Raw genomic sequence first — 14,703 nt, 5'->3', positions numbered from 1 at the left:
TATTTTTGATGAAATCAGAGCTATCTGACCCTCCATAGGCAGCAATACAACTGAAATGATCCCAGCTCCAGAAACATAGCAAATACAGCAGTAAATCAGTCCAGAATGCTTTTTTTTTCCATTTTGGAAAGTATCACATTACAACACATATGTGCGCTTCAATGTATTTGTTATGTATTTGTTCGCACATGATCGTGATCTGCGGTTTAGTGATATCACATGGACTGTTTTAAACATAAAATGATGGTTTCTGGAAGTAAAACTAATTTATTTGTTCATTATGGGTTTATTATGTATATATAAAAACACACATACACATATTCTGAAAATATTTACTTGTATTTATGTATACATTTGTATTCATATAATTTATATTATATAATTTTTTAAAATATATAAACCACCTTTTTCTTAAACATATACATGCATGTGTGTATAATTATGCATACATAATATACAGTACACACACATTTATTATATAAAAAAACTTTCATTTTGGATGTGATTAATCATCATTTATCATTTTACAGCACTAGAAAAAAATATGACTTTTATTATTATTTTTCCTTTTTTTTAAGAAACACACACACATTTGTTTATTTCACTATTATTGTTTTAAAAAAAAAATGTATTGTTTTTTTTGAGTGCCTGAAGTCAGTTTAATTGTTTCATACATTTTTAGATTACCACTTTTACAGTATGTGCTTTTTTTTAAACAAAAGTAATTAAACAAAAACAAAGATTTAAGCTTTCCCAGAGGCCATGACAGAAGTAAATGAAATACGATGCAGAAGCTCTGGAAGCTGAATGACAGGACATCAGTGCAGAAGGGTGGGCGTCTCATATTATTTAAAGCACAAATGTGTAAGATATTTGATCAGTGCTACAGGGCCAACCAGTGACATGTGCGTGTGTGTGTCAGCATGTGTTATGTTTATGGGGAGTTAATGATTGACTGAGTTATTACAGTATGCATCGGGCCATGCAGCACGAGTGATTTTGAGACACCATTTTCCATTTCGCTGCCTTGTGTTCTGCTGTTATTGACCATAAAATGATGGATGGTGAGAAATTGCTCTGTTTGCGCATTGATCAATGAGACTCAAGAGAGATAGAACAAAAAAGGAAAAGAGCGAAAATAGAGTTATAGATGGCAGAAAGCATCTAGTTGTCTTTGCGAAGCAAGAATAGTAAGGCTGCTGAGTGCAGAGGATCTATTTTTTATTTTGAGCACAGTTTTCTCAACATATTGTAACAGTCTGCAACTGTCATAACTTGTGTGGCAGTGTGGTAAAATACAGCCATATATATATATATATATATATATTTTTTTTATGCAGTAAAGTTTGTTTTAGACTCAGATCTAATTTTGTGAGGAAACTTTAATGCAGCAGTCGCTAACTGAACTATAAATGAGTTATCTGAAACATGAGCATCGAGTACAGGAAAAAAGACAAACGGCTCTCTGGAAACTTTATAGATTTTCAGAGAAAAATAATGCAACAGTCTGTCCAGTCTTCAAAGAGGGCGAGAAAAATATACACTATAAGTTATATTTATATAGACAGTAAACAATCTTTTTTGTCATTGGTGGTTCCATGAAAAACATTTAATATTCATGATATCACAAAAGGTTCTTTAGAGTGAAAAAGGTTCTTTATATTATTAAAATAATCTTCATATACAAAAAAACAAACCATTCACTGATATGTCTTTAAAACAGCCAAAAGAAAGTTGGCTTTTTTTATTTAAAAAATGCACTGTGACAAAATGGAGACAATAATCAGCCAATATGTAAAAATCGTCACCAACACAATGAAACATTGACTTAAGATAAAATAATAAAGAAAGATACGAAGAAAAAAGAGTTAAAGAAAATATATTATCAAATGTGACTTCTGAGCATGTCCGTTTTCTGTTTTTTACCATTTATCATCAATTGACTCATTTTAAACATATAAACATCATTTTAATAAAATCTTACTTTTTTATAGTATGTTTTGCTTTGTTAAATGTTTTAGAAATTTTCATTGTCAATTATATGATGTATACATATATTTTTACAAAAATTTTTTTACAGTGCACATCCTTTTTTTTCCTAAATACAATTATAAAATGTAAACCTAGTTAAAAAAGAGAAAACTCGAATCTGTGTGAAGGAAGGATAAAAGGCAAAGGCAAAGAAGCAGTAAATGAGATGAGAGGAAGAGGAAGTAGGAGGAGGAAAAAAGAAGAAAGTCTTGGCACATTCTGAGTTATCCTGACTTTCCTGCCAGTGCTGTTGTCCAGCACTCAAGCCGCTGTCAATCATCACTTCCTAATCCCGAGCACCGACTGAGCTCTCTTTGGACCACAGGCCTGTGAAATCACTTTGGGAATACATGTATTTACTCACCCCGTGTTGGGTCAAAACTCCCTGGGAAAGAGAGACGGGGGAGAGAGAGAAAGAGACAGAGAGAGAGACAGAGAGAGAGAGAGAGAGAGAGAGAGAGAGAGAGAGAGAGAGAGAGAGAGAGAGAGAGAGAGGGAGAGAGAGAGAGAAAGGGAGAGAGAGAAAGAGACAGAGAGAGAGACAGAGAGAGAGAGAGAGAGAGAGAGAGAGAGAGAGAGAGAGAGAGAGAGAGAGAGAGAGAGAGAGAGAGAGAGAGAGAGAGAGAGAGAGAGAGAGAGAGAGAGAGAGAGAGAGAGAGAGAGAGAGAGAGAGAGAGAGAGAGAGAGAGAGAGAGAGAGAGAGAGAGAGAGAGAGAGAGAGAGAGAGAGAGAGAGAGAGAGAGAGAGAGAGAGAGAGAGAGAGAGAGAGAGAGAGAGAGAGAGAGAGAGAGAGAGAGAGAGAGAGAGAGAGAGAGAGAGAGAGAGAGAGAGAGAGAGAGAGAGAGAGAGAGAGAGAGAGAGAGAGAGAGAGAGAGAGAGAGAGAGAGAGAGAGAGAGAGAGAGAGAGAGAGAGAGAGAGAGAGAGAGAGAGAGAGAGAGAGAGAGAGAGAGAGAGAGAGAGAGAGAGAGAGAGTTTTGAAAAGAAAGAAAAGATAAAATAAAAGTACATCACAATCCCAAAAACATCACAACCTACAGCTGTTTGTCAGAACGGTGTCTTAAGAAAACCCCAGTATATATAGGAATAGCAATCAGATCTCAATCTCAACACTATCTCACTCTGCACCGCTCACAGCAACGAGCATTCAGAGCCTCTCCATAGGGTTCAGTTCAACTACTGAAACGTGTCATGGGGAAAAAAAGGAGAATTTTTCGCTTCATGAGCTCTATTTATACCCGAATGGGTTCACAGTTCTATTATGATGTCACAAACAAAAGAATGTGAATTTAAACACAAACACTGTGACCTGTCTGAGAGACTCAATCATATTAGACTCTTATAAACAGACTTTTCCTAATGACAGCTTATGTCACCTACGCATTTTTGTCTTTAAGAGCCATAATAATAATTTCAAACTGATGTTGCATCTTTTTTTTTTTTTTTTTATAAATATTGAATAATTAGGGCTCAAGCACCGGTTGTTGGAGGGGCCTGTTGGAATTGCTCAGATTCTTCTTCTCCACAATGAATCACATTTTTGAGCGCCTAAACATGCTTGAAAACTCATGAAATTTTTAACATTATTTGGAGAATTTACCTGAATTTACCTCAGGTGAGGCTAATTGGCTCAATAGCGCCACCTTTAAAATGTCAATGAAGTGCCTACCGAACTATGTTTAACATACATGTATGAAATTTGGTAGACACATGTAACACATCAACACCTACAAAAAAGTCTCTGTACGAAATCCAAAACCCTACAGGAAATCTGATATTTACAATTTTCCAGGCCTGAATACATCTTAAGGCCAGTATTCAGTTATTAACCTGCTGGCAAAAAGAAATGCCTTGTTTTACACAAACTTAAACAGTGAGTGTTCAAACGTTTGATAAAAGTGTTGACATTTACATGCCAGTCTTGAGTTATAGTCAGAGTGACACCAGCTGGCAGCAGGAAGTTTGGCACATATAAATGGTTTTGACATATTCTTCCAATATTTAACACTTTAAATGCATATTGTTTACCGTTCACTGTTTTTTCTAAAGTCACAAGGTAGCAGTAAGCCTGGTTTTAATGTTTCTTCCATTTTTTAATAAAGTATTTTATTTTAACTTTATTTGCTATTAACATTCGCCTTAATAACTGTATTATCAGGCTGCTTCAGGAATATATGAGACATTTAGAATCACTAAAATGCTATGTTTTAAAATATTTTTAACCATAGTTTTTGTATGTTACAATTTTTTTTTATTTTATTTCATATTTTAGCTGTTTCTGTTATGATGTTGTTGTTTAAATATGTTTACATTTTATTTTTACATTGTTTAAATTCAGTTTCATTTTATTAAATCAAGCTAAACTAAATAAAAGAAGAAATATATATTTTTTTAATCTAACAAAAATTGTTGACCGTAGTATCAATTAACTATAACAGCCCTGGCAACTTCTGAATATTGGACCGCCTGTTAATTTTGAACATTTCCAAATGTACCAATATAATTTGAGGCCGAACACAGTAATGCTAATTTCTAGAGGCTTTATCAATATAAATGAGTTTTATAAAGAGGAAACAATTAGCATGGCAATCTGACGCAAATGTCAGACTAGCTTGTTTTCCATTATCGCATCGTGAATACATTTTAATAAGTGCCATACAAAATTGCTAGTTTGTACGGTGACATGTTCGGTAACTTATCAGGAATGTTTATAATGTAATGAAATTTCATTTAGCATGACTGTTCATTGTAGAAGTACGGCTAGCCAGTAGCATGCTGTATTGCTTGTGGAAGCAAAATGTCCATTGTCACTAAATAGCAATAGCAGTTCACAAATAAAATGTTAAAAGAGCAAACTTGAGATAAAATACAATGCCGTTTTGTCTTCTTGCTACCATGATTTGAGCCCTTTTATCGATATAACTTGTTTTATGACTCGTACACATTATAAGTGTCACACAGTATCGGGTGATCTACCAAGCAAGTTTACCATCTTTGAAAAACTGTATATGTAGCAGATTATGTAATGCAAATGTTAAAATGCATTCAATTTTTAAATCAAGCACTGTGGTTAAAGCGTTTTGATGTCAAAACATAGTAAATATATGCATGAAACTGTCTATAAATAAGTCTTTATTAATCATAATTTGTGTTTTTTTTTTTTTCTCCAGCCAAATTAATGTTAGATCAATTAATTAAACTAATGTTTATGTTAATATCTGTTTCATTTGGTGAAGCTCAATGATATATATTTTTGAAATGGAAAATATACTTTTACCCTTTATAAACCCAATTATTTTTCAGAGGGAAAAAATACATTTCCAATCCTAAAGCAGCCTGCTCTTAGCTTTTAATCAAATGCGAATGCATTTTCCTAGACTGAAAAATACGAAAAGCAAAACGATTTTTGAATGCTTTTAAAATATGCATTTAAAAATATTTTTCGAAAAGCGTACTTTTTTGCGTTCTCCGTGCGGCTCTCAGACCCTGTCAGACCCTGTAGGCCGCAGCTGATGCTTAAACGCGTTTACAGCGACGTATCTGAAGTCACAATCGTTCTTCTCCTCCTCGTTCTGCTCATTCGGTGTTCGATTGTGACATCGCAACATGTTCCAGGACGATACTCTGACAGACAAAAGTAAAGTGTTATCAAGGCAGAGCAGGTGTTTTGTGACTAATTCCCGTCATGCCCTTCAGAAGTACTGATTCCCAGAGTCATCTTGTTCCCCTGTGGTGAAGACGGGGATATGGATGTTGGCACAGCAGCCATATCAAATATTTAATCACTCGCTCCTGTTACATAAAGCATGGTGAAACCTATTACAGTATTACTGGCCCGGTCTGAGATATATCTGTGCCCAGATTACTGATAACAATGGAGGAAAAAAATAGCTGTAATATAATTAAAGTGATTATATAGCCACAGCGTGCTTATCTGTTCAGATGAGCACGTGTAGTGGCTTGTAAACTTGTGATGTGCATAATTAGGACTATTTGTAATTCAACACGCATTTGCCAAGAGCAGCCTGCCAAAATGTGTTAAAAGGGTTCATAATAATGGCAAGTTGTCTCACCTTGTTCCGGGTCTGAAAAGAATACTAATAATGGATGTGGTGCATTATGCTACGTGGAGGAAGGGGACAGCAACCTGACACTATTCAAAGTTTAGAAAATGTAAAATACACAGCAAGACCATGCAACCGTTCGACTACTTTGTGCAGCTAACTTCATTTTGTCCGTTCGCTAAATGTTAAAGGTCTCCTTCGGCTGGTTCTCACTCAGAAAGTTTCCAGTTAGCATTGCTGAAAACTTTTGGAGCATTTGCACAATTGACACAATTTCAGGACTGCATCAAAACGAAACATCGGATGTTCAATCAACAGCTTTTGCGGCTTTATACTGAATACGGTCGTTTTGATTCATTGTTCATTTTATTAAATAATGCCAGCAAAAATCAAGGGTCGCAAAGGCATAATTGCAATGGAAGTGATTGGAGGCCATTCCGAAACAAACACACTTAAACCTATTCTTAAAAGGCTTGCTTCAAAGACACTATAATAATTTGAAATAAATCACTTGCACATTGAACATTGTATAAAAATGTTGCAAAATGCACACACACACACACACACAAAAGAAAATCTTTATATGCGATTTTAAAATATACCATATTTATTTGGAAGTAAAAAGACATCTTATAAAGGCAGCTGTCATTGCCACGATTCCCTGTTAAACTTTTCATTTGATGGCATTTTTTAAAATGTATTATTTAAACATACATTGTAGATGCCTCACTATAGCCCAATTTTTTTTTTTTTGTTCATTTTGAATTGAACCTGTAATATTCAGCCTTTTAGTAAGAGGCTATAGCAGAAAACATTATATATTGCTTTAAACAGTAAACTGTAAGAAAAAACACAAACCCAATGCAACGCATAATTCAAAATACAGAAAAAACACCCTTTAAAAGACAGCACAGAAAATTCCTTTGTATTAACAGTAAGTTGTAACCTATTTTAAAACTTTTCTTAGAGTCTATAATCGTTTTATGCCATAATGCATGCAGTACCCCACAACCCCACCCACGTCACAGAACTGAAAGTCTCACAGGCATAATTATAACTGGCAATTTCCCTCCTTAAGTATAACACCACATTTGGGCCACGCTCCACTGGCACTCACCAGGTATAATGAGAGAGCTGGCCTTGTGTTTCGAGCTGTAGCTTGTCAAAAACAAAGTTCTTATAATCGCTGCTGTTATATCCAAATTGAATTGTTGAATTGTCTCTGTGTTGATATAAGTGAGAGCAAATTAATTCCTGCAAATGATACTAATGGTTTTAGGGCACTCGTTCTTGGATCATTTAGCATATGGTCATCACATCTTACATTACATGTAGTTTTAAAGTACTATAAAAAGTGATAGATTTTTAATATTTTTTTAAAGACGCAATAAAAACAATAGAGCTGTTATAAACATTTAAAAGAGTTTAGAATAAGAAATAATTCACATTTCTCAGAAATGCGATTAAAAAAATATTCATCTCTTTATTGCTAGTTATTTTGGGTAACATATAATATAATAAGCTACAGATTGTGGAATTATAAACAAATTAATTTTATAATTTGCAGAAAAAAAATAAACACATTTTCGCAACTCTCTTGTTTTTATATAATCGTGTTTCTCGATCATTTTCTTTGAGCGTTTTTTATAATTATGTTTATTTACTTAATAGTCACTTAATAATTATTATAAAATCAATTAGTATGTTGCTTATTCATTGTTCATTTTGCTATTTGGTTATTATACAGGCACAAGTACATTGCACTACTTTAGATATTAACATTGCAAAAGTTAATAAAACCAATTTTTATAACCATAAATTGAGCTTTAATGTCGCTACTATATTTAAATGGCGAAATGCAGGCTGTTCGTTTCAGTTGTTTATTTTTTTACACTGCAAGTACAGTATATGTGTGTAACTAACTAAAATGTGTTCAGAAACAACGATTATTTGTGCTCCTTTCACTGTAGCCTGTGGTGAGAGCAGCAAAAGAGAGTCGGATTTTCGCCGGAGAAACGAACGGGATGCCGTCTAGCAGTCTAGAACAGATTTTCTTGAGCCTGTGGAGGAGAGATTAGCCATCTCCCTTTAGCCGTGAAACAGCTCATAATCCCAACACCTTAATCTCATACGCCACACAGGACAGACCTTTATATATGCACCCTGTCAGGCAAAGCTCTCAGCTTCTGAGGATTCGAGACACGTCCTACGAGGCGATGGATACCGCACATATTAAAGCGTAAGATTCAATTGCACGATATTAAATTTGCTCCAGTCACAAATTAAGTCATAAATGTTTGATATAATGCCGTATCTGCAAACGCATTGTTACGTTTGAGAAGACGTACGTCTGTAACCATGGTTACTTGTGATTGCTTTTGTATCCTTGGAATGAAAGCACAAAGAAAGGGTCGTTATCTGAAGAATGCTTAACATGCAGACGTCTTCCTTAGAGAGGGACACACACACACACACACACACACACACACTTAGTTAAATATTGCATTTGATGAGCAGACTTTCAGGAAGATCTCAAGCTAAAATGCAAGAGATAAACGAACACACCGGCTTCTCCGTGCGTACAGAAAGAGCCCATTTGGCTCTATATGTGGCCAATTTCATGGAATGAGGAAAAGAAATGTTCTTCTCTTCTGTTGAGCTCTGGCCCTACACCAGGGAGGAGCTCGATAAGGGAAACCATAATTGCTATTTCTTTTTTCTTTGAGGGGGGTATGAAAACTACGGCCACAGCATATGCAATTTTCTGCCAATTACCGCAACAGATAAAAGTATAACCCACAGACTGTGCCATGGAAATGAAGGCAATGTCTGTAGGAAGCATGGGAGTGTTTCCTCAAAAGAGAAGATGGTTTATTGGAAACATTTCAATGGCTCGAACTTTAACTGATCGAGTAAAAAAAAAGAATGTCACGATACAGTTGGGGCACAGACAGTTTGAGACCTCTAAAAAGCTTCTATTCTTTAATAAGAAAAGATATTACAAATTGTATTATAAGTAGAGCAATTTGAGTGAAAAGTTTTAGTGAAAGTAGCATTCAGAATTAAAATCTGTTCATCTGTGCAAATTAATTCACAATTTTAATGGTTTAAATAGTGAACTAGAAACGTAGTGCAGAATGTTTATTATTCATTTTAATATGAAGTTATTATTCATCTAAATATTCATTTATTTGTTATAAATTTGTACTTGTTATAAACTACAACTATTAAAATATAATTAGAAAAAATGACTAAAATTTTAATAAAATTTAATTAATTGAATCATTAATAAAAATAAATATAAAAATAAAACCACATTTTTAATGGGATGTAAAAATAGTAAACAAAACAAAAGTAGGTTTAAAAAAACAAAAAAAAAAAAACATATGTAATTTATTAATATAAATATAAATCTTTGGAATACAAATAAAGATATTTTTGATGAAAAGACAACAGCACAAGTCTCAGTAAGGTAGTAAGACCATCAGTAAAAATAGCCCATGTGATATCAGTTGTTCAACAGTCATTATATACAGCTATGAGGACACTTTATGGGCACAGAAAACAAAAATAATCACTTTATTCAGCATTTTCTCTTCTGTGACAGAATTCGATGCAGAGAGCCAGGACACACGAGGGAGAGTAATTAATGACAGAATTTTCATTTTGGGTAAGCTTACATTTTCTGCTTTGAATATCCAATTTACAAGGCTTGACTTACTCAGTGAGACGTTTTCCCAGAACAGTTCAAATCTTTCAGCCTTGTTGGAGAAGATGAACTACCATCATCCACTATATCAACCACATCATCTAATAAATAAGCTTTGAGGAACGACCGGCTAGTGACAATAAACTTTTCATTTGTTCTCCCTTCAGTCATGTTGGCTGAGTTTGGTGAAGGTTCAATGAAAGCAATGAATCATCTGCTAATCATGAACTTTTGCCAGAGAGGCAAAATTTGAGCGAGTGAGAGAAAGACAGATTTAGAGGTGCTGTGAGCCATTTTAGCCGACTTCCAGCAGTCACTTTTTTCCGACGGGGTAAAAACAATTAGCCTGTTTTTCTCTCTTTTGTCCTTTCCGATAGCAATAAGTTATCTACAGTATCTCCTTATCGGTTACCCCAAACAAAAACAAACACAGAGACTCACAAACAGAAAAGCAGAAAAAGACAAATGTCTTACTCTTTAGTTTTACTCTTATACGCTCACTCTCAGGGAGGAGCTTTTTAAGCACGGCCCCATCTGACAGGAAACAGGGCCAAATGTTTTTAAAAATGTTTATAGAACATCCTTGGAACATTATTAATATTTGATACATATTATTAATATTTGCTCTCATATTTGAATGTCACTGACCCCCGGTTAGGCTTAAGCCTGTAGTCCTATAGACTAAATCTGAGCTGTTTCAGGTGAATGAAACTTGCGCTGGCTGATCTTAAAACACGTCATTGCCTTTGTTTTGTCTTAAGACGTACACCAGTACATACACCAGGCTAACATTTAAAAAATGTACTTATATTAGTACTTAATGAATGCTCTTAATTTCGAAAGAAAACATTGTTGTAAAAAAATAAAAAAATACATTTACATTTAATATTTTGTATGAAAAATTCAGTTTTAGTAACCTTTAAATGACGTTCTATCGCATTAGAAAACTGGACGTTTTAATGTCATTAGAATATTACAAATAAAATATTTTTATTAAAAAATAACTGAAAGTAAAAGGTGTTATCATGGATGACTGTACCGAAGGGGTTTTACACGTAATGAAGTGAACTGAGTATTTTGGACCTCATCACTTCTCGGTGTTTGTCATCAAACACAAACAAGCGTGGGTTTAAAAGAGGACGCCATTAATGCAGGTGAGACTCTTGTTTTTTGTCTTTGATGCTTTGCTGTTTGCTTGTGTGTTTCAGCGGGATGAGTGTGCTTGTCTCCAGAGAGAGAAACACTACTCACCGTCAGATTATGCCAACACGCTCTGCATCCTGAGCAGCCCATGTGACACTAATACTTTGCAGGATTTCAGCGTGCCGTCCAAGCACTGGAGAACACAAGTGCATCCGCGTCTGAGCATCCTGTGAGAAAGACAAAATAAAACGCACTGCAGTGTAAAGAGGTCTTTAAGGGTTTCTACAACTGAATGCTTAAGATTCAGAGAGTTTGAGCAAGACTTCAGAAGAACCTCTTCTATATCTATATAGATGATTTGGAAATGAAGAGCTCTGTTGACTTTAACAATCTTTTTTAAATGGTGTTTTTCTCAAAGGGAATTGCGGTTAGGGTTTTTGGCTTGATTGAAGGCAGCGATGGGATAAATTCAGCTTGAATATGTAGCTAATTAACTTTTCAGATCTTTGAACTACGTATGAACCCTATTGCATAGAACTGATGTTAATTTGATACTAATCAGTTTCAGTTTTGCTGAGCCAGACATTCATCTACATACTAGCGTTGAAAGGTTTGAGAGCAGTAAGATTTGTTTTGAACAAAATTACCGCCTCTATTCAGCGAGGATGCATTCAATTGTTCAAGTATCAGTAAAGACATTTATGATGGAACAGAACTATTTCCTTTTCAAATAAATCTATTAGTACTAATCAAAGAATCCTACGAATATGAGTTTCCAGAAAAAATATTAAGCAGCACAACTGTTTTCAGCATCACTAAATCTGAATATTACAATGATTTCTGAAGGCTCACGTGACACTGAAGACTGAAGTAATGGTGCTGAAAATTCAGCTTTGCATCACATCAATAAATTAGATTTAAAGTTACACCCAAAAAGAAAACAGCCACATTAATTGTAATATTTTTTACAGCATTTCTGATCCCATAAATGCACTCACAGTGAGCATAGGAATCCTCTTTTAAAAGCATTACAAATAATCTAAACTTTACAAACGTTGTCTTCCAGGAAAAAGAAAGAAAACTAAAATATTAATCACTCATTCTGCACCACACAGATTTTTTTCCAATCATGCTCTTTAGAATAAGAATGATCCAGCTGACTAAGTATTGCTATGAAAAATATTTCATTTCAAATTTCCTGTTTTAATAGGAAATATGTCTATGCATGGAAGAAAGCTCTGGCTTTGTTGATTCTGTGCTATTTTTGGTGACATAAGCAACTTATCCAATGCCTACAACTTAATAAATTATTATTTTCATGCAAATGAGGGCATCATTACTGCCACCACCAAAGGTAGTGAAGACATTTTATCTCATGTGATCTATATTGTGATGGAGAAGTTACTGTGAGCGATTCTACTGTTCTAAATAATGCATAGCCTACAGGGGCATAATGGCTGAAAATGATGCATGGAAAACAAATGAGTTTGATTCATGCATTGATAATCAATCATCTTGTTCCTGATATATTATCTGTTGCTGCAGTTTTTTATACAAACTCCTTCCGGAATGAATATTTAATCGCTAGGGGTGCTGTATATGTGAACAAGACATTAGCCGCATGGCATCAGGGTGTCATCTCATTTGTTTGTTGTCTCTAAGTATTGACACAATATAGATCAATAAATCAGTTGAGCCTCAATTGCCCCCCAAAAAATGATTAAAATTATTCATGCTCACTTTATTTAAGAGATCATTAACCAATTACTGTGAGAGACTTCAAACTCCCAGGCATCAGGAACAACAGATCTATACCGACTCTTTGCCCTTCAGCAAGACTTTGCCTTCAAAGCGTCGGTGCTTTAGCATTGCTAAACAGAGATTCTCTCTTCAAAACTCAGCGCCCCGTAAGCTACGCCTGAGCTCTGGTTAATAAAGCCAGTCAATGATGCTCATGACTAATGGAGTCAGTGTTTTGGCTAAACCCCAAAGCTCTTTGCTTGACGTAAGCCAGAGTACTTAAAAACGGTTGCTTGCCACACGTAGAAACAATGCGGTCATCCTAAACTAAGTTTTCAAAGTAAGTCAGGCAGTTTCACTACAGGTGCATCTTTGAACTCTCCCAGATGTATTTGTGTGAGCTTCTGTTATGACGTTGCTTCTACTGTTACAAAGTTGAGCACCGTAGCCAATCACTGACGTGTGTGGAAATCAATGGCCAATCAGAGTTGTTTAAGTTTATCTAAAATGTGCAGTTGTTTCATAACTAACAATGTTTAAACTGTGCAGCCTAGTAACTATAACTTTAGATTGCACATAGTTTTTGTATAATATTTGTAATATTTATAAAGCAATAAATGATCAATATATATTTTGTAGTGATAAAAAAAGATTTGCAAAAAAAAAATTACTGCATTAATATACAAATGATAATATACAAAATGATATTTTTCATTTTTCATATAACCAATACATCAAAAGTAGCATGATTACATTTGTAGCAATAGCCAATAATACATTGCATGGGTCAAAATTCTATATATTTTTTTTATAATGCCCAAAATAATTATTAAGATATTTTGTAAATTTCCTGCTGTAAATATATCAAAACTTTTTTGATTAGTAATATGCATTGCTAAAGACGTATTGATTTATTCAATATTTAGACTTTTTTGGATCCTCAGAAGCACAAACTAAACGGTCAGACTCTGTCAAAGCTGCCAAAAGTATTAAAAGTCCCTCTTCAAGTGCAGTTTTAAAAAGGCATTTGTATCCTAAAATGTTGTTTTCTGGTCTAGTGTGAGCCTGATCACTATAATCAATACCTACAAATCACACACTAATCCAGTGATTCTCCCCGAGAAACATTTTCAAATAAGAGCTAAGCAGCTTATTTTGTTAAAAAAGAAAAAAAAACTGTGCTTCATGCAATGTTCTGTTGCTTCGGTCTCTCACCTGAGCCGCTTAGGGAATGTAATTGAACTTGTTTGACATATTTATGATTCAGCTCATGCAATCACAGGACGGCGGCGTGTGGCATTCTAGCAAACAAACAAACAAACACAAAGAGAAGAAAGCAAACTGAGATTTAAAAAATGCTATTAAAATGTCACATGTTGCACTGAATATATATGGCTGTGATTTGGCCACAAAAATCATTGATATTAAAATAAAAAGCACATTTGAAAGCACTTGTTCTCGCTTTCTGTCTGGGCTATTTTTATAATAGTTTGCCTATGTGCCCGTGCACCAGATGGACATCTTTGGTGGTTGCGTCACATTTGGCTGTTTATTTAGCGTCTCGCATCATAAACGGCGTGTTTGTAAGATGCCATGTCAAGCTATAAGTTGTTCAACTTTGAAGAATGCATCTTGCTTTCTGTTCCAGTCTGTTGCACTCTGTCCATATTTATTTATTTCTTTTTGAATGCATGAACACATCATGTGTGAACGGCTCCGTCTGGTCTTGGTGGTTTGATAAAACATGTTGCCTTCAGCTGTAGGGGCTGGACTGACAGCTGAATTCACGAAAACACGGTCTGCATTTGTGTGGTACCTTTTATACAAGCTAAATGGGTTTAAAAAAAGATATTGTATAATTTTTATAGAAATCTACCTACCTGGTCTCATGGCACAAACATATCTGGGTGCACTTTTTAGTGAGACATGAATTATGTACCAACAAGTACATATCCCTGTAGTTTCTAAAAGAAGTGAACACTAGAGGCAGTAAAACTCAGACGCCCTTTATTCCTTTT

This window comes from Puntigrus tetrazona, chromosome 14, assembly GCF_018831695.1.
Source record: "Puntigrus tetrazona isolate hp1 chromosome 14, ASM1883169v1, whole genome shotgun sequence".
Classification (NCBI taxonomy): Eukaryota; Metazoa; Chordata; class Actinopteri; order Cypriniformes; family Cyprinidae; genus Puntigrus; species Puntigrus tetrazona.
This window is presented reverse-complemented; position numbering follows the sequence as displayed.